The sequence below is a fragment of the Podarcis melisellensis genome (genome assembly GCF_964234715.1).
Source record: "Podarcis melisellensis genome assembly, chromosome: 10".
Classification (NCBI taxonomy): domain Eukaryota; kingdom Metazoa; phylum Chordata; class Lepidosauria; order Squamata; family Lacertidae; genus Podarcis; species Podarcis melisellensis.
Window position 1 is genome coordinate 59,137,819 of NC_138542.1, and position 26,004 is coordinate 59,163,822.

The 26,004-nt window shown below is 41.1% G+C and overlaps 1 long non-coding RNA gene across 2 annotated transcripts; it reads right to left on the reverse strand.

The window, feature by feature from the left end:
- Positions 1–531: 531 nt before the first annotated feature.
- LOC309378903 lies at positions 532–25,769 on the reverse strand. Of its 2 annotated transcripts, XR_014172273.1 has the most exons (5): positions 24,980–25,769; positions 18,688–18,807; positions 9,662–9,847; positions 3,129–3,188; positions 532–902 (listed from the first exon to the last, which is right to left on the reverse strand). It is a non-coding gene; the product is annotated as an uncharacterized lncRNA (long non-coding RNA). The 2 variants fall into 2 exon arrangements; XR_014172274.1 differs by lacking the exons at positions 18,688–18,807; positions 24,980–25,769 and adding an exon at positions 10,896–11,357.
- Positions 25,770–26,004: the final 235 nt, after the last annotated feature.

Sequence of the window (26,004 nt, forward strand, 5' to 3'; positions counted from 1 at the left end):
CTCTCTCTCTCTCTCTCTCTCTCTCTCTCTCTCCCCCTCCCTCCCTCCCTCCCTCCCTCCCCCCCATAGCTGTCAATTTTCAGATTTGAAAATAAGGGATCAGCAGTCTCACCTGTCCTGGGGACAGTCTACGGGATATCTAACAATCCGGGATAGCAGTGGGAAGCAGCGGGAAATGGCTATGGAATAAGGGAATTTCCCGCAAAAAAATGGGAAGGTTGACAGCTGTGCTCTCTCCTGGCTCTAAATGCGGTAGTTCTCACTGAATTGCCAGTTACAGAAATCCTACTTTAGTTTAGTTTGATAATTGGAAAGGTACTTATTCCAGGTCAGGTCATTCTGAAATAAGATTCATATCTAAGTTTTCTCCTTAATATAGCACCCTCCTGGCTATTAGTGATGTTGGCCTGTAGCTTAAAAGAGCAATATGTGAGTCGTTCTATCTCAGTATTTTATTTGCAGTCCTTACTGCCCTCTTTGCCTCTCTGCTTGTTTGAAGGAAAAAATGGACTAGTGGTGATGTGGCAGAAATTCAGCTGCCTTAAATTGAGCTGTATTGTCTATTACATAGACTGTGATACAACCGTTCATTATTAGGCCTTCTAATTCACTCAGTGGTTAGTAAAGCACTTTCTGGTCATCTCTGGTATTTTGTAAGCTTCAAATTCTGGATCTCCATGAGTAACAGTTTGGATTTGATGAAATGTATTTTCTGTACTCTACCTAATCCATATCTGTTTGCTTCTCTGCTAACCACTGGGGGGCCTGTTGGCACTGTAAAATTGTGATATATATCTTTGTAAAGGCAGCCTCCTTAACTGCTCCCCCAAACCAGGATGCAGTGGATTTCAGTAGCAGGTCTAGTGGTTGTACTTCTGTTGAGGTGTCTTGCAAATATCAACCTAGATAAATGATAGAATAGACATTATCCACACAGGTATATCTATCCTGCAGACCAATATTGGTTTGATTCCTCATTAATTATAAAACATATTCAAAGAAATTATAGTTTGCTGAGGTGCTGAGAATACTGGGTTAGCTTTCTCTCACAGAACTATAATTCCCAGAGTATCCAGTGTGTGTTGGAAGGAATAACAGTGAAATCTACTGAAATGTATGGTGTAGATATGCCCTTCGTTTATGTAGCACATGGTAAGGATTACATTATTACCAAGTGGATTTTGGAGAACAGATGGCCAGCCTGATCCTCAAAATACTTTGCAGCGTCCAGCCTCATTGAAACAAATGGTGCTTGCACCCAGCAGAGCACTCAAACCAATATCGTTAAAATGACACATTCAACGCCTCATCTGTGCAAAGCAGAAAAGGCTTAGCCCACATAAACTTGACACTTCCCTGTCAGTCAGCCAAATGATGACCTCGTATGCACATAGGCTCCTGGTCTCCAAAGGGAGCAATTAATGCAAGGCACAAGGTTCTCCAGATGTGACGGAATTGTTTGTTCCCATGGGCCGTAGCATCACAACATTCTATTGCTTTTACATGCCTAAATATGAATTAAGCTTTAAAGTAGCCTCCAAGCCAAAATAAAAACAGGATTGCTTTCAGTTTTGCAGAATGATATTTTGTCCAATCTAGTACATAACAGACACTGCCATATTAACAGATACATGCTATGTACTCATGCAGCCTGATCCTATGTGTGTTTACTCAGAAGCCTATGCCACTAATTTCAGTGTGGCTTACTCTCAAGTAAGTGTGCACAGCATTGCAGCCTTAGTTATTTTCAGTCCTATATTAACAAACATGACGGTACTTTAATTCTGTTTACCTTTTGTCTTCTTCTTTCCCCAATAGCAGGTGTTAACAGAGCTTAATGTATACACGCTTAATGTATGGCCACAAGACAGTTGTGCAATTTGCTCCCTAGAGAAGCCCACTTGACCACTTCTTTGCTGGCCTTTAGCTTTTAAATTTCATCCTATTTCTGACTCCATTTTGTGGCTGTATGCTCTCTTGTATTACAGTATTAATTTATGTTAAATTGCAATTTTAAATATTTATTTTTGATTTTTAAAAAATTACAAAAGTACAAGTATATACAATCTGTAACAAAAAATCCCATCTCTTCCCTCCCTCCAAAATATTCCATGTACATATATTTAGCTCCAAAAAAAAGGTAAGTAACAGTGAAGTTCATGTGCTGAATTTTGGATAGTTGATTGTTGAGCATTGTTGTCTATTCTTATCTTAACATTTATTTCCAGAGAGAGACCTGAATTGCTGGTGGTTTAATAACTGTACTCTCTCTTCTAATGTACTGAAGTAACATATACCAAGTTTCTTCAAAATCATCTTTAGTTCTCATGGTAAGCTGCATTTTAACTCTTGCTGTAAGGGCCGTTTCAGTTGAAAGTTTAGGATGTAAGTGTGTTGCACAAACAGTGAGAGCCAGTGTAGTGTGCTGATTAAAAGTACTTACACTAGGGAGAACAGGACAAACCCTGCTCTTCCACAGAGCTTACTGTCATGGTCTATTGGAGAAAGCATGAATAGTGCCAGGACAGTTGTTAGAAGGTTGTCCATGTCAGGCAACTGTCCTCCCACAAGTAGCTCCTACACTTTGCAGCTTCCTACCTATTGACATCTGGCAGGCACCTTCACTGTATTTTTTTGGCCCTCACTTAAAACATTGTTATGTAGGCAAGCGTGTCCAGACATGTAGAAGTTACCTGTGTTTTCTCTCTTTTTAGCTACTGCTGATTTGAATATTTTTAACTGCTTTTTATCAACAATTTTAATCCTTTATTTTCATAAACCTCTTAAGAGGTATTCTTGCAATCCAATGGTATGTAAATTTTGCTAAATAAATAATCTTGTCAATACCTAGCAATGCCCTTGCACATTGCCTTGAGTTCATGGGGGGCAGAGAACAGGACAAAATGTTAATAAAATACTGATATTTGATAATACATTGACTTTTCCACCAATATAAGTAGGAGAAAAGCCTATCATAGCCACCCCCCTACTGGGCAGGAACTCATCAGACTTAAACATAGGGAACAGCTTTAGCCTATCCATTCCAAAGATTCTCTCCACTCCCTGCCCCCCCCCCAGATAGTGGTTATTCCCTGAGCCCAGCTGATGAAAGACACAGATGTGCTTACAGAGAAGCAGCTCTTGCCGCCTCCCTTGTTCCCCAGAGCCCTTCTCAGCCAGCTTGATATCTAAGTGGAAAGGAAGAAAATAGGCTGTCAAGTGAGGTTGCCACCCAAATGATTTTCTGAATTGATTAGCTCCTCTCTCTTTTTGCAACCCCCGCCCCAATCACAGATCCCGAGGCTTGCAAGCAGAGATCCTTGCAGATCTTACAGGCTAAGTAATGACATGGGGTAAGAGAACTCTAGGGAAAACCTAGATGGAACCTTATAGAAAACGAGACAAAGGAAAAGGCAAAGCAGGGAGGGGGGACAACCCAAAAGGGGCACTAAATAACTGCCAGAAAGGAGCACAGATTGTAACAGTCGGAGACCACCTTGGGGCTGCAGCTGGTTTTGTCTCTCTGACTTAAAGGAGAGGCAAGGCAAGCATGCTGGGAAAAGACTGTAGACTGAAGAGTTAATTAATAAGGGATGGACAAGCAGGAAGAGAAAAGGGAGGCTTAAATCCTCAACTTTTCTGTGGACCAAGCATCCGAATAAAAGATATGCTAAGCAGGAGCCTGCTACTGAAGCTAGTTATGGTCAGCAGTTATTGTGCTATGGCTTGTGCACAGAGCTGAAGCAAAATGCTATTTGGAATGGGAAAAAGAAAACCAGCAAATACCAGGTATTGAAAGACCCAACTTTCAGAAGACCAGCTTGCATAATATTGCCAGGTCCCTTTGGGCCATAAAATGAAAGCTCTGTAGTGTTTTCTAATTACTACTCCTATGAGCATGTGTGTACAGATTTCATTACAGACATTGCAACTGTTTGGCCAATTTGAGGTTCTACAAGTTTCACACACTGCCCAACATATCACTCTTCTATGTTCATAGGCAGTATGCTACGGAATACCAGTTGCAATGAGTTGGGTTGTGTTTAGAGAGCACTGCTGCCTTATGTCCTGCTTGTGGGCTTCCCAAAGGCATCTACAGTGGTAACTAAGGTTACGTACTTAATTCGTTCTGAAGGTCTGTACTTAACCTGAAACTGTTCTTAACCTGAAGCACCACTTTAGCTAATGGGGCCTCCTGCTGTCGTTGTGCTGCCAGAGCATGATTTCTGTTCTCATCCTGAAGCAAAGTTCTTAACTTGAAGCAATATTTCTGGGTTAGCGGAATCTGTAACCTGAAGTGTATGTAACCTGAAGCGTATGTAACCTGAGGTACCACTGTAGTAGGTCACGTAGGAAACAGGATGTTGAATTAGATGGGTTCTTGTTCCAACCTGCCAGGGTTCAACTGATGGTAGGCAGTGCACAGCGTATCTTTTCTAAATAGCCTGTGAAATTGGAGTCTAAGAGTAGTTGGGATTCTTCTTCAATATCCAGTGGACCCATATGGTACTTGCATGTTTGTCCCTGAGAAGCAAATAATAGCTTCAGGGGTGGGGGATTTAGAGAAGAAAAACAGCATTTGAAAAAGGGTTAATCACTTCCCCCTCAGCCTCATGACCCCAACCCGATTTGCTCCCTGGTCTCTGCGGCTGCTTTTAAGCTTTTAGAAAAGTGCGGGAGATCTGATTATGGATCTCCTGCCATCTCATCTAGTTGTCCTCTTAATGATTGCTTGTATGAGTTTTACTTGATTTTTAAAAATTTAAGTCTGAATAAAATTTGCACCTGTGTTTTGTTTTAAGATGCAAATATGTATTGCTGCAGGGATTAGCATATAAAAGTCATTTAGCCTCCTGTGTTTCAGTAAGATAGCTCTGAGAAATCTGAAGCCCTCCATTATTCCCAGCCAGCAAGGCCAGTGGTCAGTGATGATGATGATTAACATTTCTATACTGCCCTTCATCTGAAGATCACAGAGTGGTTTACAACATAAAACACAAAAATGCATATCATAATCAAAAACAATCCCCCCCCCCCGAGTTTAAAAGGCCACAGATTGTTTAATTAGCCAAAGACCTGTGAGAAGAGGATTGTTTTTGCCTTGCACCTAAAGGCGCCAGGTGACCCTCCTTGGGGAGGGTATTCCACAAGCGAGGAGCCACTGCAGAAAAGGCCCTTTCTTGTGTTGCCAACCTCTTATTGAGGAGGTACATGAAGAAAGATCCAGATTGGTTCATATGGGGAAAGTGATGATGGTTGTTGTAGTCAGACAAGATCTGGAGGGTCACAAGTTAGCCATCCCTAAGTATAAGAGAAGGGGATTGTCTATTTAACTTCACTAGGAAGTCCTATTTAATTGTACCCAACACCCACACCACAAAACAATTAGGAGTGAGCAAGGCCTCTCAAACACCAGCCTTTGGTAGAATGTACTATATTAATTCCACAGTTATTCAAGTCAGTTGACTAGGATGGCACTCCTAGGATGCTACCTAATAATCACTAACCATTACCTGCTGAATAACGGTCATCTTCTTTCTGCAATATGATTAACTTCAAGATTAATGTAATGAGGAATAAATGCTTTTTAAATTGGTTCTAAATTGCATGGATTATGAGTTCATTATGCCTCAGATCTAAAAAAACTCTCACTTCCTTCATCTTCTTTTCAAATTTCAGCCATCCGTTTTGCATATCTGAGTATTATAGGAACATAACTGTATGTTAACCTGGAAGCAGCTTGTCCTTCTGGAATTAAGACATTTTAAAAATTCAAAATACATGATACAACTTTGTGTTTCATGTATAGGCCAATTTGTGATTTTAAAAAACATATAAAATAAAAAGGAGGGAGTCTAGTTACATAAAAAACACCCAACTACCTTATAATCTCTATCCCAATACACTTGCAAAAAAAAAAAGGGGGGGGAGAAATGTCTTACAACTTCTGACTCCATATCCCCTAATGCCTCAACAAATGAAACAGATTTGTAAAAACGCTACGTGGAAGAAGAAGAAGAAAAAAAAATACGAGGCACTACACTCCTGTAAAACAAGAAAATCCTTAATAAAAAATATTAAAAAAAAAACAAAAACAAAAAAAAACTTCTGACTCCATATGTAGCACTTTCTCTATTTATCCCCCCTCCCCCCCAGGACCACCAATGCAATGCTCAGTCATTAGTAACTGAAGCTATAGTCTTTCAAAGGAGGCAGCAAGCCTATGCTGGGAACTTATGGGCCATGCATGCCAGTTGGGGTAACATAACAGTAATACCCTTGCAGTGTTACAGGTATTCTTGTACATTACTATATCAAGTTGGCAACTTTAATTTCAGGAAAAAATATTCATTATGGTGATGAAGTGTGTGATGATATTTCACTACAGGGATAGCATGACTTGTGGCACAGTCTTTCCAGCTATTCTTTGTGAAGTCACTGCTAAGGTTTCATGTTACAGTGGTACCTTGGGTTACATACGCTTCAGGTTACAGACTCTGCTAACCCAGAAATAGTACCTTGGGTTAAGAACTTTGCTTCAGGATGAGAACAGAAATCGTGCGGCGGTGGCGGAGCAGCAGCGGGAGGCCCAATTAGCTAAAGTGGTGCTTCAGGTTAAGAACAGTTTCAGGTTAAGAATGGACCTCCGGAACGAATTAAGTACGTAACCAGAGGTACCACTGTATATAATTCTTTGCTTGTGATGATACAAACCTGCCTTCTGAAGTTACCGGTAAATGGGTGGCAACCAGAGACAGGCCCTTTTCTATAGTGACACCATTTCTCTGGAACATAGTCTTGGTGCCTATGCTAACATTTAGGTACCGGGTGAAAAACTTGTTTTCTTGAATTTTTATTTAATTTAGATTATTTCTGGGTTTTTCATACTGTTTTTAGAGTTTTGTGTATTTCCTGTTTTAGTATTATTTTGATTTAAAAATAGCATGCCACCTAGAGCATTTTAAATGGAGAAAGTACGTATTTTAAATAACTTAGGCACATCTGTTTTCTTGAGCCTGATGGATTTCCTTCTAGAAAGAAATTTTGGCATAACTTTCCATTCTTGAATAACCACCCAGGTAACGTTATGCATTAATACCTATTAAGTAGCATTTTTTGAAACTGTATCTGTTTCTGAATATGGCAATCAGACTGCCATATTTATCAATACACACCGATAAGCATATTTAATTTGTATTTTAAGACCTACATTGTCTTCCAATTTGTTTTGCAAAATAATTCAAGGTGCTAGTTTGACCTATCAAGTAATAAATTAGCAATGGGAAACCTATGGTTTTCCAGATGTTGCAGCACTAGTTTCCATCAGCCCTGATTACTGGAAATGCAGGATAGGGCTGATGTCAGCCCTATAACACCTGGAAACCTACCCTTGTCCCAGTCTGAGACAACAGTATCTGGAAGACTGTCTTCATCCACACAAACCTGCCCAACAGCCAAGATCAGGCATAGGCAAACTCGGCCCTCCAGATGTTTTGGGACTCCCATCATCCCTGACCACTGGTCCTATTAGCTAGGGAGGATGGGAATTGTAGTCTTAAAACATCTGGAGGGCCGAGTTTGCCTATGCCTGGCCGATGTCTTAATCTGAGGCTCTTCTCCCACCATGACTGGGGTCTTTTCTCTGCATGTACCATATTTATGGAACATTGGCTTCAGTGACGCTCACCACGTTCCATTTGTTATATTTTTGGCAGTTTGCTCTCTTTACTTGAGCTTTTGGTGAGTAAGGATTTGGTTTTTGATTGTATGTACTTATTTACAATTTACTTGAATTGCTTGTGGTTTCTTCTTCTGGTTAATTGCATTGCTGTTTTAATTATTTTATCTGTTAATTGTACTCAGGGTACAAAATGCAGCTTCTGTTGGGACAAAATTTGGATTGCATGGGCACTTTTTTTAAATTGTACTGTTGCACAGAGTAGCAGATACATGGGATGAGAAGAAAGGAGATGCTAAAAGCTAGCCAAGAATGGTGAGAGAGATTATGTGTGTTGCTCTGAGAGTAATGCTGCAGGGAGAAAATGAAGGAAAACACAGTCTGGATGAAAGAGAACAGAAAAATCACAATGACACCACTCTACCCTACAGAGAAGAATACAACTGTGCTCTCTACACAGAATCAAGTACAGATATTTAGGGTCATTTAATTACTTTCAACAGAAGGTGTGGTGATTTTTAAAAATGCACCCTACAAAGGCAATAGAATTCACTATGTGACCCACAGACTGCACTGCAAATAACACTGCCATAGATGACCAGGGTATTAATTTTAGATCTCATGAATTGGAATACAGCATGTACACAAAAGAAAGACACCCTACTGTTAACGCTGTAGTTATGGTGGAGCATGAAGGCTGTCATCTATCGAGTCATTGCCTGCAACTATCTCGCGTTTTCCTTTGAGGCCTCCTGTCTGAGTATTTAGACAGGAGGCCTCAAACCCTGTTTATGTGACTTAATAAGATCATAGCAAATTGGTACCTCAAGTTGCTGCACCAGACTGTTCTGCCTCCCAGAGGGGCTGGAGGAAACAATACTAATTTGCATTTATTTCTGTGTTGAAATCTATTCAGATACACTGTATCAGGACTGGCGACATAGTTACCAAGCTTAAACTTTGGCTATATATCTTGCCAAACTGCACAAATAATGTGGATCATTTTGAGAGGCATAGGTCGTCTCATAGGCAGGATGGTGGTCTCAGATGGTCTCATGGACACTCTTGAGAGCCTGTTTGAAGAAGAAGGGGGATGTTACTTGCTAGGCAGCTGTTCTGTTCAAACAGCTCCCTTTTCACTTCTGCTACCACTGTAAGCATCTCACAGGCTTCCCCAGCCAGTATTCCCACACTAGCTTTTAACAGTAGTTCTAAAATTGGTCACGGAAAACATCTTGGAGGCACTTTTGCAAAGTGTGAGCATATCCTGGAAGGAAGTAGACAGTGATGGTTAGGCAGGGATAGACAAGAGGAACGGCAAGAGAGATGCTGGAACAACAGGAGAACAAATAAAAAGTTAGAGATGAGTGAGGGGGGGAAGGAAAGTCGGAATAAAACTGAGGAAAGAGTCAATAGGTGTGAGCACTCTTTGCCTATGGAGGTGTGCATGTACTGTAGGTATGCGAAAGGCTAATGGAGAAACATGCATAGACATGATTTATAATGAGAAAATGCCAAAATTGGGTGTGCAAGCACAGTGTCCCCATTTCCCTCATGCCCCATCTTTCCATGCACCGCAAGCATTTGTTGGTCTCCATTAGTTTATTACTACTACTCACCCACATAACACACACACATTATGGCAAGAGATAACCCATAATTATTTTGTGGACAGAAGTACAGTAGGTTTGGATATTATTTTCATCAGATAGTTTACTTCTTTAATGCTATGCCACCACCCATTCTCGTCCCCTAGGCCAAGCTCTGATTTACGTTTTCAGAGAAGGATTAATTACACCTTATTGCTTGTTCACATAGCAGGCTAGTATCATCTTCAAAGGACCATTACAGGGAGAAGGAAGAAGGAGACATGCCCCATAATTTAGTGGCCATTACTTTTAAATTAGAAGGTTAATTGTTAGGGCACTTCAACTTACATTCTAATGCTCAATTCTGTCTGCTAACTGTAAAATAAAACATTACCTTAAATGTAACAAGAGGCTGCAACTGAAATGTATGGATTTATATATATAAATTAACCAGTTTTGTTTTCCTGTTACTCATCTTCTTTTTCCATCAACACAAGAAATTGATAGTGTGTTCTATGAGATCAGATCAGCTGCTGTTCTGTTGCAATGGCCAGACTCACCCAAATCTACAGTTTCTTTCCTGGAAGGATGAGTAAGAAATTAGGAGGAAGGTTAAAGAGTTGGGACAAAGGAAGGCAACATTCATTGTAAATAAATTTACACCTCCAATTATATGTTTACTCAGAAGTAAATTCCAGTTATTTCAATGAGACTTACTCCCAATAAAATAGAGATAGTATTATATGCAAATGACCAAGGCAAATATATTGTTGAGGATTGCAGAGTTAAGGAAAGAGATTCCCACGCACCCAGATCAAACTAGCAACATGTAGCCACTAGTGCCACTATTAATTGTTTGCTTGGTTAACAAGACCTGGATTTCCTGCAACTCCTTCATTACAAAGAAGACTATTCCAGGAAGAGTCTGGAGATGATTAAACAGATTAGTCACTACTCTCCCCCATGGAACCAGAGCTGAGTCCCTTTTCACCATGAATCAGACAAACACAATCCACCCAAAATCCCTCTAAGCTTCCCACTTTTAATTTATACCTACAGCTTTACTACTAATACTCACAAAACTATTTTCTACTTTGGAGCCTGATTTGTAGCAGTTACAAAAAGACATTTCCTAGATTTTATTTGCTACTTCAGCATAAAACATCAGCCACAGAAGCACTTCTGCTGGTTGTTTTTATTATTAAAGTTTTTTTTTATTTTCAGTGTATAAATACAATTAGAAACACTTCTGTTAATACTTCTCTTTTCAAAAGGAAATAGTAAACTCAAGTGGGACCTTCAACAAAACATCATACTGCAGCGTGCTCCTGTTTAGGTTTCTAGGCAGCCACACCCTCTTCCGCAATACTCCACTTTGTCCACTCCCACAACAACAGTCTGTCTTTTTTTAAAATAACATTTTATTGATTTTCCAAAAATAACAAAAATAAACAACAATGCAAAACCAAAACAAATTGACTTCCCTCTAATCTCTTCCTTGGTTCTATTATTTATCAAGATACTGCATGTCCATTGTTAAATTTGTAACATATTTAAATCACCTATTATCAATTCATAATAAAATTACAAGTAATCTTAAAACCCTGCTAATGTATTAACCTGTGTACATTGCTTCTGTATATATGCTATAAACATCTTCCATTCTTCCTTAAACTCATTGTCATCTCTTCCTCTTAATTTCATCATCAATTTTGCCATTTCAGCATATTCCATTAGTTTAACTTGCCAGTCTTCTTCAGTTGGGACACCTTCTTCTTTCCAATATTGTGCTAATAAAGTCCGTGCGGCTGTTGTTGCATACATAAACAAATTAACCAGCAACAGTCTGCGATCTTCCATGGCCACTGAGCATGCTTAGTCCTTATTGAGAGGTGTCCAGAACACTGTCTAGCCTTGTTGTGCTCTTTGTGTTTCAGTTAATAAGGCTTGGGGATGTGGACAAGGTGCTTGGTTCAGTCTGGGCGACCACCTGTGACCATGAAACTTGTCTCTCATAACTGATAAAAACTAGCAGGGGACCGACAATTGGGCTAGGGAGCTGATTAATGCTTCCTCGTGATAAGGGGTGGTCCCTGCCTACTTATTTTTTTTTTTATAAATATTTTATTAGGTTTTTAATAAACAAATTTCCACTTTCAAATACATACTTCCATAAATCCGATGGACTCCCCCCATCTCCCGAGCACTGCATTCCCTGTGTAACCAAAACCTCAGCAATTTGTTAACTTGTTTTATACATAACAATATATCTTCCATTTTATCGTGTTATCTGATGTGAACATTTCAATACAATTGCATTAATTTTTAATTTCCACACAATAAAAATATTTCGTTACCTCACTTCTGTCTAATAGTGTCTTATTTATCAATTCAGAAATTTGCCGATACTGAAGCTATACCTTCCTAGAGAGGAGCATTTTTTTTAACATTCATACAACTTATAATGCTTTTTCAAATAGTCCTTAAATTTTTCCCAAACTTCCTCCGTTTCTTCTTCTCCCGAGTCTCGAATTCTGCCAGTCATTTCAGCCAGTTCCATATAGTCCATCAGCTGCGTCTGCCATTCTTCCAATGTGGGTAGATTTTGTGTCTTCCAGTGCTTTGCCAACAGAATCCTCGCTGCTGTAGTAGCGTACATAAAGAAAGTTCTATCTTTCTTGACCATCCTCTGGTCTACCATGCCCAGAAGGAAGGCCTCCGGTTTCTTAGGTAAGGTGAATCTCAGCACCTTTTTTAATTCATTATGTATCATTTCCCAGAAGGCCTTCACTTTCGGGCAGGTCCACCAGAGGTGTAAAAATGTCCCTTCCTCTTCCTTACATTTCCAACATTTATTATCGGACAGGTGATATATCTTTGCAAGCTTGACTGGGGTCATGTACCACCGGTATATCATTTTCATAATGTTTTCCTTCAAGGCAGTACATGCCGTGAATTTCATTCCGGTGTTCCATAACCTTTCCCAGTCTTCAAACATAATGTTATGCCCCAAATCCTGTGCCCACTTTATCATAGAGGATTTGACAATCTCATCCTGTGTGTTCCATTTAAGCAGCAAGTTATACATTCTCGAAATTAGCTTAGATTTTGGCTCAAGCAACTCTGTTTCTAGTTTCGATTTTTCCTCCTGGAAACCCACTTTTTTGTCTGCTTTAAAAACTTCCTGGATTTGAGCATAATGCAACCAATCTCGCACCTTGTTTTTTAACTTTTCCATACTCTGTAACCTCCATTTATCTCCAATTTTTTCAATTATTTCCCAATATTTAGGCCAGTGGGCCTCCATATTGAGTCTTTTACGTGCTTTGGCCTCCATCGGTGAGAGCCACCTCGGAGTTTTACTCTCCAATAAGTCTTTATATTTTGACCAGACCATGAAAATTGCCCTTCTGACAATATGGTTTTTGAACAATTTATGAACTTTAACCTTGTCATACCACAAATATGCATGCCACCCAAAAGCATTATCAAATCCCTCCAGGTCAAGGACGTCGGTGTTCTCCAATAGAATCCAATCCTTCAACCAGCAGAGGGCTGCAGCTTCATAATATAACCTCAGGTCCGGCAGGGCAAACCCCCCTCTTTCTTTCGCATCTGTTAGTATTTTAAACTTTATTCGGGGCTTTTTGCCCTGCCAGACAAATTTAGATAAATCCCTCTGCCATTTTCCAAAACATTCCACCTTATCCACGATCTGGAGGGACTGAAACAAAAATAGCATTTTCGGCAATACATTCATCTTTATAGCAGCTATTCTGCCCAGCAAGGAAAGTTTTAATCTTGACCATGTTTCCAGATCTCTTTTTATCTCTGACCAACATTTCTCATAGTTATCCTTAAATAAATTCAAATTTTTGGAGGTCAAGTGCACCCCTAGGTACTTTACTTTTTTAACCACATTTAGTTCTGTTTCTTTTCTGAACTCCTCTATTTCAGTAGTTGTCAAGTTTTTTGCTAGAACTTTAGTTTTTTGTTTATTCAGCTTGAATCCCGCCACCCGACCAAAATCAGAAATTAATTCTAACACTCTTTTAGTACTAGAGGCTGGCTCCTGTAATGTTAATACCAAGTCGTCTGCAAAAGCTTTCAGTTTATATTGTTTCTCTCCGACCACAATTCCCTGTGTCAACCGGTCATTTCTAATCATGTTCAGTAGCACCTCCAGGACTGAAATAAACAACAGAGGAGATAGAGGGCACCCCTGTCGTGTCCCTTTTTCAATTTTAAACTCCTCTGTCACCACGTTGTTTACTATCAATTTAGCTTTTTGTTCTGAATAAATTGCTTCTATTCCATTTTCAAACCCCCGCCCTACTCCCATCCTTTCCAAATTTTTCTTCATAAACAGCCAAGAAATGTTGTCAAAGGCCTTCTCCGCATCAATAAAAATCAACACCGCTCTTGTGTTTGAATTAATCTGTAAAAACTCCAAAATGTCAATGATGTTTCTTGTGTTGTCAAATAAATGCCTACCAGGGAGAAAGCCTGCTTGGTCCTTATGAATCACTTCATTTAAGACTTTCTTAAACCTACTTGCCAAAATGTCTGCAAAAATTTTGTAATCCACATTTAGGAGTGAGATAGGACGGTAGTTTTTAAGTTGAGTTTTTTCAGATTCTAGTTTTGGAATCAACGTGATGAAAGCTTCTTTCCACGTTTCCGGTGCCTTCCTCCCCTCCATAATCTGGTTACAAACTTCCAACAATGGTTGTGTCAATGAGTCCTTCAGTACCTTATAATATTTGGAAGTAAGCCCATCAGGTCCCGGAGATTTGCCCAGTTGGAGGTTCTGAATGGCGCATTCAATTTCTTGGGTTGTAATATTACAGTTCAGGGTTGCTCTCATTTCCTGGGGTATTTTTTGTAATCCATTAGTTATAACAAATTGGTCCACCTCTAAGCTTTTTTGTGGCCTTTGAGAGTAGAGTTCTTTGAAATATCTCTGAAAGGACCTTCTAATTTCATCGGGTTTCTGAACCATTCTCCCTTCAATCTCTAGATTTGTAACTGTGTTAAGTTTTTGTCTCTTTTTCAACTGCCAGGCTAACAATTTTCCACATTTGTTTGCAGATTCGAAGGATCTTTGTTTCATTTGTTTAATTTTCCATTCCACCTCTTGATTTATCAGTTTCGAGTATTGTGCCTGGAAAAACTTCACTTCTCTCAATACTTCCTTTGATTTAGGCCTGGATCTCAGTTTTCTCTCTCCTTCTCTTATTTTCTCCAAGATCTTCTCCTTCTTTTCATTCCAGAGTCTTTTTTTAATCGTGTTCTGTTGTATTAGAAACCCTCTTATCACTGCTTTGCTTGCGTCCCAAATTATTCTTTTTTCCACATTTGTCTTTAAGTTTATTTCGAAATAGTCCTTTAAAACTTTTTGGGCCTTCTTAACAATCTCCTGATCTCTTAACAGGGCGTCATTCATTCTCCATCTGAACGATCCGGTTGTATTTAGTCTCAATTCCATTCTCAAGGCGTTGTGGTCGGAGCAGGTTTTTGGGCAGATTTCCACTTTTCTGGTCTTAGGCGCCAGCCCTCTAGTTATCCATATTTGGTCGATTCGCGTCCATGTCATATGGGCCTCAGAAAAGAAAGTTCCTTCTTTCCCTAGAGGGTTCTTGATCCTCCATATGTCGATCAAATCCAAATTGTCAGTCATTTCAAAAAAGGTTTTTGGAAGCCTGCCATCTTTCGTTATATTAGCACTTTGTGACTTATCCATATTCACTGAGGCGACACCGTTCATATCTCCCAACATGATAATGTTGTTATAGTCCAAATAGTCCAGCATAATCTCGTGCAGCTTCTTAAAAAATTCCGATTTTCCATCATTTGGGGCGTAGATTCCTAGAATTAAAAACTTTTCACCTTGTGTCTGGATTTCAATTGCCAAAATTCTGCCCTGTTCGTCTTTAAATACAAATTTTGGGGACAGGTTCTCCTTTGCATAAATCACCACTCCTCTTTTCTTAACTTTATCCGATGAAATAAATTCTTGGCCTAACCTTTTGTTGATTAGCACTTTTCTATGGAGTCTTGTCACATGTGTTTCTTGCAGGCAAATAATGTCCAATTGTTCTTTTTTCAAAATATGAAATACTTTTCTGCGTTTTTCTGGAGAATTCCCGCCATTTATATTCCAACTAAGAAGCTGTAGAGACATCCCGGTTTACTTCTTGGGTATCACAGTTGGGTATCTAGTTTGTCGTCCTTTTCCGGAAGCTGTGGTGCCGGGCCGCCTCCAGATGGTATGGATCCTGGTGGTAATCCCGGTGGTGGAGGCCAAGAATCTACGGCTCTCTTTTGGAGGTCCTCCTCGTTGTCGTGTAGGAACTTCTGGTGGTCTTCTGGTGTTTTAATTCTTACCTTCTTTCCTTTATAGGTGAATGACAGACCTTGAGGAAATTCCCACCTATAAGGAATTGCGTTGTATCTTAACAATTTGGCCAAGTCTGTGTATGTGGCTCTAAGGTCCAACAAATATTTAGGAATGTCTCTATAAATTTCTGCCCTTTTGCCTTCGACTTCCAGGGATTTTTTAAAGTGTTGGCCTAATATCTTGTCTCTTTCCTCTCTTGTTCTCAAACAAACCAAACAGTCTCTGGACTTATCTTTCTTAACCGATCTTCCCAGTCTGAAGGCCGTCACAATCTTGAAATCTTTATCTTCTTCAACCCCCCAAAATTTAGAAAACAGCTCCGTCAAGAATTTCTCTAGGTTGCCCTGTTCCAACTCTGGGACAGCCCTCAGCCTAAGATTACATTCCTTACTTTTCAGTTCCACCATTGACAGGTAGGCTTGCTGTTCTCCTACCTGTCTTTTCAGAGGTCTTACTTCCCCTTTGATCTCTTCCACCTTCTTGCACGCTTGCTCAGCTTTTTGATTGGCTTCCGCAGCTAATTTGTAGTTCTCCGCCGTAGCTCCTTGCAGTTTCTCAATAGCCTGAGTGTGCTGCGAAACCTGATCTGTTAGCTTGCTGATAGTAGATGTAGCTCTATCAATTTTAGATGACTGATCGTCCACCTTCTTATTCAAAAGTGCCAATTGTTCCAAAATTTGTTTCAAGACTGGATCAGTTCCTCCAGCTGCCATTTCTTCTGTAGCAGGCGTTTCAACTTCCTCCTCCTGCGCCGTCAACACAGTTGGCACCGAGGATCTACGATGATGAATCAAGGTTGTTTGGACAAGCTGCCCGGCTCTCTTGTCTTTTTTCTTTTCTTTAGCTTCCTCAGCTAAAGCTTCCTTAGCTTTAGCTGCTCTTGTTTTCGCTGGGCCACTCATTCCACAGCTGCTATTCAAGGTCAAATAGTCTTTCAATCCATGAGAAAGGCAAGTCCAGAATATAAACAATTAAACCACAAAAAATCCCAATAAGATACAGTTCCCAGACCACTGTGCCTCCGCAAATCCACTAGGGGGGGTTTTCAAAGGAAAGAAAGTTTCTTTTCCACCATCAAAGCTCCTATTTCAACTGAAATCCCCAAGTTCAGAAAGGAGGATTTCAGAAAGTTCTGTTTCAAATTAGTGCCACAAGGTAACGGAGAGGTTTCGATGACAGTATTAAAGCGATAGTGTATCCATCAATGCAACAGTTTATGTTAAAAGAAAAGTTTCAGCAGCCTGACAGTACTCATTTGCAACACTGGCAGTCCAATAACTCGGTTATCCCCTTCAATTCCACATCTCTTCACAATAGGAGGAAGATTCTCTAGCACACTGAACCAAAACATTTATTTCTTCACTCTTTTTCAATTTCTAGAAACACACAGTCTATTAATGCCCCTTCTTACTTCTTTCAAAATCTCTTTAACGCTTCAGCCCGCATCGGGTTCTTTGCTTTGCTCCGATTAGCAGGACCGGAAGGCGGACTTCCTGTTACTCGCCTCCCGTTTTCAGCCGAAATAGACAAATTTAAGTTAATCCTTAATCAGTACTTTGGTACCCCTTACTCACGGGTAGATTGCAGCCAATCTCGATGTTTTTCAAGAAGAAAGGTCGGCGCTCATCAGCAACAGCAGCGCGGCTTCACTTCCGCGAAAAGAGCGATGAACTCACAGCGCCGCTCCCCCGTTCACGATCCAGAGCCTCTTACGAGGTCCCTTCCTCGCTTCTGGGGGGGCTTCTGGCACCCGCCGAGTCCCACGGCCACAGGCTCACTCTGCCTGCGGTTTATCTGGATGGGTCTCCGCTTCGCCGTAGCGGAGGACCCTTTTTCGCGGAGCCCCTCTTCACTGAGTAAAGAGGACCGCCATTGCCGTTTTGCGCCGCCTCCGGAAGTCTCGGTCCCTGCCTACTTAAAGGTGGTGGTGGTGGTAAGATACTGCTTTGGAAAACCTTCCCCGGATTCAGAAAATCTAATTAATTACTGATTGGTTGATAGTCTCCCCTTACTAGGGAATGTGTTTTGAGTGGATAGTTGTGGGCTAGATCCAGGCTCTTGGTTGAAACTAATTTTTCTAGATCCAGTTCAATCAGGGCTTAGGCCTAGTTTTGGCATTGAAACTGCCTTGGAAACTTCTATTTTACATCTGCATGTGTGGCAGTAGATGTGGAAGATGAGTGTCTTGTCTTAGTAAAGAACTGGATGAGAGCCAATAAACTGAAGATTAATCCAGCAAGACTGAGGACACTGTTACTAGCTGGTTCCCTAGACTGGATGGATGGGCTGTGGCCTACTCCCCCTGAAGTATCAGGTATACAGCTTGACAGTACTTCTGGATCCAGTACTGTTGATTGAGGCTGAAGTAGCCTCAGTGGCATGGAGTGCTTTCAATCAGCTTTGACTGGTGGCTCAACTGCACCCTTGTATGGATAACCAAACTTCTGTTGCCTGGGCAACCTCTGCTGACCTCTAGGTTGGATTACTGCAATGTGTTGTACATGGGGCCGCCACTGAAAACAGATTGGAAACCTCAGCTAGTGCAGAATTCTGCAGCGAGATTGTTGACCAGGGCAGGGTGGTCTGAACATGTAACACCAATTCTGGCCACATTTGCACTGACCTCCAATTAGTTTCCAGCTTCAATTCAGAGTGCTAGATTTGACCCATAAAGCCCAACACAGCTCAGGACCCCAATACTTCAAGAACCACCTCTCCCTATACGAAAAGACCCAAACCAGGAAATTCTCACCTGAGGCCTTCCCTGTGTGTCCCATTCACAAGAGGTTAGGAGGGTAGCAACATGAATAATAGACCCTTACTGGCTTCCCTCTTGTGGAATACTCTCCCCAGGGAGGCTTATGTGGGACCATCTATTTTTAGGAGCCAGGCAATAACTTGCATTCTTACCCAGGACTTTGAGGCATGGATCTGAAGTCCTACAGAGAGGAAGTTAAAAACTAGTAACAGAGGAATACCAGTAAATGCTGCCAAAATAAATTAAAATAGTTTGCTATTACTGTAGATAGTGCCTGGCGTGTTCTGGTTCATGGGGTCATGAAGAGTTGGACACGACTAAATGACTAAACAACAAGAAGTTACTGTAGAAGATGAGAAATGGTATGATCACAGAAATTGATCTGTAAAACAAGATATTGTGAATTTTGCTTCTGACAGGAATTTACTAGGTGACCTTAGGCAAGCAACTTGCTCTGCCTCAGTCTCCACCCCAGCACCAAATTGCAGCAGGAAAGCTAATGAAACTAACCTACCTTTCAGATTGAAATAAGGATTACCAGATAATTTAGGGTGAAATGCTTTTAATACAGTACTCTTAAGGCTGCAATCCTAGGTACACGTTACTGATGAGCAAGTCTTGTTAAAGCAATAGGATTTATTTTTTAGTAGGCATGCATAGGATTGCATCACACATTACTGCCAGGAGAGCTTACCTACAAAGATCTTGAGATTTCTCATATAAACCATCATTCCCTTGTCTTTAGTCTCCTCCTGTGCACTTTGCTTACTATAGTTGGAGCTGGTTTAATCCAGCACAGGCTGATACAATACTCAAGAGAGCAGCTGCCTCCCATTGCAGAGCTGAATGTCAGTCAGTGTTTCTCCAAACAGGGACATGATCATTTCAGCCTGACATTTTGTGTGCATGTGAATCAGCTCTCTCAGGCTGGGTTTTTAAAAAAAGCAAATCATGTGCATAATTGGGGAGAAACAACACAACAATGGTTACAGGTAAATAATAGCCAGCACCACCCCCCGCATATATTGAAGTGGACACTTTGAGAAGAGAGCGGAATTGCTGGATCTCTATTGGAGGTGTAACATTTATAAGTCAGCCAGACGAGTCTCAGGAATGCTGTCATTTACTCTTATGTTACAGTGCAGTACGCATAGTAGTGTTTATCCACAGCAGTATAGCAGCCCTTGTAATTCCCATCCTACTAGGAACACTATAACGATGGATGGTAGGTCTGCTAATTTAGAATCCCTTTGCTGCCAGCTGCCAGGACCACATGATTCAAAGAAAAGTGCATAAAATCCTAGAATGGACAATTACCAAAGAACCTGCACAAAAAGGGAAGTTGCTCTCTAATCCCCACCATCAGTAAGTTGTTATTCTATGCCTTAAAGCAGGAGGATTTTTATATCCCTTAGAAAAAAACGTTTTTCATCCCATCTAATGTAGCCACAGATGGTCTCAATAGCCATATAAATGTCTGCTCCTTTTTTCAAACCTACTAAACTCTTGGCCTTAGCAATATCTTAGGATAATGAATTCCACATGTTAATTGTGCACTGTGTGAAGTATTTCCTTTTATCATTTTAAATTTGTTGCCTTTCAATAGCAGTAGATGGCCTCTTAATCCTGTGTTATGAGAAGGGGTAAACAAGAGCTCCTGTCTCACTTGTACACATCATTTTTTATTTTAAATGTTACTGCCAAAATTGTATTTCCCAGTTCATTCCATCTCCGCATGATATCCAACATACTATTTCTCTGGCATTTGCAAAGCTTGATAGTATAAGATACTGATTCCTCTGTCAAGCCAAAACTTTCTTCTACAGAACCTCACCTGTTGTAGATGCCAACATTACTGAGCCACAAAAGTAGTGACCATTAAGAAGAAAAACATCTATGGGCATGATCCAGTCAAAATTTAAGCATTTTTATTTCATTGGGTGTTATGTGCTTAAATTGTTAACTGAAGTCAATAAGTGCTTAAATTTGGTGGATAATGACGTTCTATTTGTTAAACACTATAGAAGACAGTTCAAAATGTTTACTTCTGATCATCACTTATTGTACAATACAATAACATGAAGAAGGGAAGCAGCAGCAAGGGAAGATTGCTTCCACCAGGGGCTGAGCAAGATCCAGCTGCTTAGGTTCACTTCCTTGCCCCAAAAGGCCTGTTGCTAGCTCAGCCACACTCACTAGTCTCTGAGGACCTTGGTGGGAGCTGTTACCTGGCAACTGCCAGCAAGGGAAGGCTGCTTCCATCATAGGCTGAAACAAGTTCCAGCTTCTCAGCCCCACTCCTTTGCCACAGAGAACTTTGGTGGGAGCCAGTGCCTAGAATGATTCAAGGATGATGGCAGAAAATGCCACCTTAAAAAATCCTGGTTCTTTTTGGACACCATGCAATCAGTGTTAGAAACAGATATGAAAGCTAGGAGCTAAGTAGCACTTTAAACCTAGGTTATGGGCACAACAATGGAATGTCTAGGCACACTTTTTTTAACAACAGGAATGAAAATGAATGAACTGCAGCTAAAATATTATGCTTATTTTTCACATGGACTAGTCCTTCCCTTGCCCACCCCCCTAATATTCTTAAGAGGGTCTTTTGTACAGTTTTCAGAGAGTAGCTGGAAGGGAGGAGGGCAGAAAAAGGTCCTCCTTTCCTTCCACTCTGAAGTTTTAATCTGAAATCTTAGGCGCAGTACTACAGTACGCCCAGAATTCAGAAAATCCCTATCACAAAATGCGCCTAGAACAATGGAAGTTTCAAACACTGCATTGAATTCTAGTTCCTGTACTGTATCTGAATGCAATTTTATTTTGTGAATATTTTGTAATATTGTTTTAAGAACCACTTGTGGCAATAAAGTGAAATGTTAGTGTTTTAATTAAATAAAGTTGATGTATGAAATAAGGGGCAATTATGCCCCAAGGAACAATATTGTTCTGAAGTAAAGGACACTTAGAACACACAGTTTCTATGACAAATGAGGAAGCATATGCAATGAGCTACAATTTCATGTTCCCTTTTTTATATAAATAAAGACATACAAAAAAAACAAAAGACAATGTAAGCTGGCACTGGGGGAGACTGAGGACCAGATTCAGAGTTTTTGTACTTGGGTACAGATACCAAAGTACAAAATATGGCCCAAACATATGACACAAGTTTAAGTGCTCAGGTTTCCATGCAACATATACAGAAGCTGTGAACAGGAAAATACAGTGGAACCTAAGGTTACATACCGTCCTCCTTACAAACACTTCGGGTAACAAGCTCCGCTAACCCAGAAGTAGGTCTCCTGGTAGCGAACTTTTCCCCGGGATGCGCCCCATTAGTAAAAGTGCGCCTCAGGTTAAGAACGGTTTCAGGTTAGGAATGGACCTCCAGAACAAATTCAGTTCGTAACTGGAGGTGACACTGTATTGCTTGAAAACCTGGCTGTTTGAAATACATGTTATAGTTGGTGTCCTGTAACAAAATTAAGTGCGACTCAACACTTAAAAAAAAAAAAAAGCTTCTCTAAGGCTGCCGACAGCTGAAATGAACTTTGAAAAAGGAGCTTTTCAGGTTGTAGCTCATGTATTTCACCATCACATTGGCTCTCACTCCAAGAGTAAATTTGTTAATATAATAAAAGTGACATTGAAGTCTGAGTAGAGTCCGGGACTTCTCATGAGGTTGAAGTTTGTTCCTAGTTCCTTACTAAAGTTGGTAAAACCAACCATATTCCCACACTTACTCAGTTTAAAAGGGCAGTCAGATGCAGCTTTGGTAAGTAACTTGAATTTTAACTTAACTGCACTCCAATTTCATTTTAATTCTGGAGTAACAGTTTAAATTACCAGAAGTATTTTTAGCATTCCAGAGTTCTTACATCCACATCAGTAAGTTTAACAATTCTGACATACAAGTGGAACTGGTAACAGGATATTGCAGTGCGCCCTCTCCTCTTAAGAGGAGAGCTCCTGTTCAGGGTTCCAGCTAACTACATCCTCTTCCAGGACACTCAGTTTAGTCCCTCATTTTCCATTTTTCTTTTCCAAGTGACCCAGATTACACCATGGCTACCAAGCATGCTCATAACTGAATGGGGATTTTGTGTAGGAGGGGCCAGGGAATATGTTTGTCCCTTAGGTTCTTTAAGAAAAAAAATGTGTTCCATTGACCACCTGAATTATTTATTAGAGGGAGTGGTTTGCTTGAAAAGGAATGCCACCAAACCTGATGAAGGAAGCCCCATTGAACTGCACAGCCATGGGGCTTTCTCCCATTCTCAGGCTTTAAATCTATGCATACTAACCTGGAAAAAGTTGCATGTAAACAATGTGGCTATTCACTAAAAAAGTTGTGTAGGATCAGACTGCATGTGTGAGGAAGACACTTCCTGCATAATGCAGACCATTCAGTGATTACATCTGAAATATTATGCACCCCTACAAGGAATTTAAGTCCCTCTGAACTCAGTACTTCTAAGTATTATTCAGTTTATTTTTATCCCATCCTTCCTCCCAGTGAAGTTGCACTTATGCTCTTCAATTTGGAAGTGAAACTCCACTGAATTCAGCAGTGCTATCGACAATGGTATAGTATCAGATCGCTATGATAATTACTTTGCTTCTGTTTTGGAAGGCAGAAGTATTAATCTTAGTATTATTCTTAGATACTCTTCTTCTTGAAGAGCAGAAGAAACCTGCCCATCAACTCTTATTCAAGTCCAGTGTTATTGCACAGGCTTGGGACATTTTAAAGCAGACTGTTTTCTTGTTCTTGCAATGAATTTATTTTGGGAACTTTTGTATTCTAAGGTTTGGGGTGTCTGTTCTTTTTGGTTTTTTATAGGAGAGGAATTTCTTATTCAAAACAACAGCCAACACTTAAATTGAAAAAGGTGCCAACAGTGTAAAATTATTATTGAGCACAAAAGCTAGTCTAGCTCTTTTGTAACAAATGGTACGTTCTCAAGCAGTATAACCTTCTCTGTCTTTATGGAGGGGTCGGTATCTGCTTTGGATTGTTACAGCACTGAATTCACTTTCTGCACAGATTTGCTTTCTAAAATTCCAATTCATATTTTCTTTACTCACACTGCTTTCAGCAACGCCAGGGGTGTGTGTGTACAGTTAGGTTTGAGGATTTGTTGGTTGTTCAAAATGGTTATAAATATATCTAGCTGAGCAGCTGCCTGAGATCTAGATGCAGATGTTCAATGGAGAAACAGACATACTTTTTTCTGGATTGTCAGTAATTTAAGTTTTTTAAGTAAACTACAAATACTGTACAAGTTTTGAAGCAACAACTGAAAACTCCTAAAATTCTAGAAACTCAGATTTGTTTGTAGTTTATTTTTCACTTGATAACACATTCTGGCTGAAAAACTGCTAGAATTATTATTACTTCCTGATGGAGGAGTGTAAAAAGCTTTCAGGAGAGAAACATTCATTAACAGAGGCTGCTAGTTTGAAGTAGGAAGCATCAACGCAGCATCTCCACAAAGGCAGAGCTCAGACTCTTCCGCAAAAAAAACATAACACAGTGAAACTTTCTTATATCTGATGAAGTGGCTTGTAGTCCGCAAACACTAAATTACGCCACAATAAATTTGTTAGTTTTAAAGTACACAAGAACTGTTTTCACGTTTAAAAGTTGAGTGATACAATCCAAGACGTTCACTTAAATAAACAAGCGGGTTTTAAGCACTCCCAATTCTGTTCTGGATTTTTTTCCAAAAAAGGTGTGCTTAGTTCCCATTTAGACTCTGTAAACCCAAAGATTTCATGTAACGACTGCAGAGAAATTTATAATCCTAGAGTTCTGTATTCGAAATCACCAAAAATGGGTTATAAACCACAAGCACGTTTTGAAGTGGGGGAAACGGGACACTCTCCCCTATAACTACTTCCCCCAATTGAAAGTACAACAGTGAGGAATACTAAATCAATCCTGTATATGAACGGCAAGTTTGCCAAAACTGCAATACACAGACCATTTACTCCTTGCAGTACAGTATTTGTCAGAAATCTCCGCCTCCAAGCAGAGAGAAGGAAACCCTTGGATCAAATACGCCCAGCAAGACGTTCCTTTTAGCCACGCAAAGACTTGCGCACTACCAGTTACCACATGCGCTCCGAGGCTTAAAATCCTATACACAATCTGGGAAATAAAACCGCTTGAAGCCTAAGCAATTTAGTTTTGTAGCACAGGCTGCGTAGCAGGGTCATTTTAACCCTTTTATAAGTTCACGTTTCGTTCGTCTAAAAATCAGAGATGAACAATAACCAAGTAAAAAACAAAACAAAAGGAAGCGAATAATGGTATCACCACCACTGAGTAACAGGATCGCTGAGCCTCCAAGTTACAAAAAGACCTCAAGGCATAATTTGCGAAGGCTAAAAATCTTCACAGAAAGAAGCCCTAAATATATATATATCTCACGGAATCCGAGAAATAAAAATAAAATAAGAACTCCACTAACTGAATTCCTGACGCAAAATCCTCTGAGAACGCAAAAAAAACAGGGCCTCCCACCCTCCTACAGCAGAAGACCCACCGGGTAAGCGGCTCTGAACTACTGCGGTGCTCAGAGCGTAACTAAATTTCGAAGAGAGAAAACTCCGCCAACCTCCTTCGCCTACAAAAAGAGAGCCCCCCCCTTCTTTCCTCACAGCCACAGGGAACGCTTTAATCAAGAGCCCCGCCCAGCGCGAGGTCCCCAATTGGCTGCCCACAGGAAAAAAGGCGGGGCGAAGGTGTTGTTATGATAAAGAGCAGCCCCGCCTACGCCTCGTGCGCGGAGAGCTTCCCAATGCCGGCTCCTCCTCCTCCCTCTCCCCTTTTTTTAACTTGCGCTCACGAGCCTTTTAACGGCTCTCAAGAAGCCCATTTTCTCCACACGATTCGCTCTTGAAGCTCCGCCCCTTCCTCCCTCGACTCGCGCGCGGGCTCCTCCGCTCGCCTAAAAAGTTCGCCCATAGGCTCCTCCTCCTGCCTCTCTTGGCTATACTCCCGCCTCCCCCCCTCCCGTCCCAACGCATGAGAGGAGTTTGATGCCTCCTTCCATACAAATACTGCTCCTCCTCCCCCGCGCGCCCTGCCGGCGAGACCCCGCCCCCTGCTCGCGCAGACACGCCTTCTTTCTCCTTTCGGACCCCGCCTCTCACCGTCGCGCGCTCGGCAACCGTCCCCCCGTCGTCGCCACCCTCCTCGCATCGCATCCGCACGAGTCGCTCTCACCCGCCCCCAGCGCCCTTTCCCCCCCTTCCTAAGCCCCATCTGTTTCCCCGGCTGGTTGAAGCGCAGTTTCTCCTTCTCCGTTTCTTATATATATATATATATAAAATAATATCTCTAAATATACATTGTATGGACGGGGCAGTAGCGGCGACCTGAGGTGAAGGTGGAAGATGGGTCCGTGTGGCGGCAGCCTCCAGCAGCAGCGCCGCCCCCGCCTGCCTTAGAGACCCGCGAGCCGGCGAGGGAGGAGGAGCAGGAGGCGGCGGCTGAGGAGGCGCCAGCCCGGACAAGCCCCATGCGGAGGAGTCGGCGCGGAGGGGGCAGCTGCGGCTGCTGAGAGAC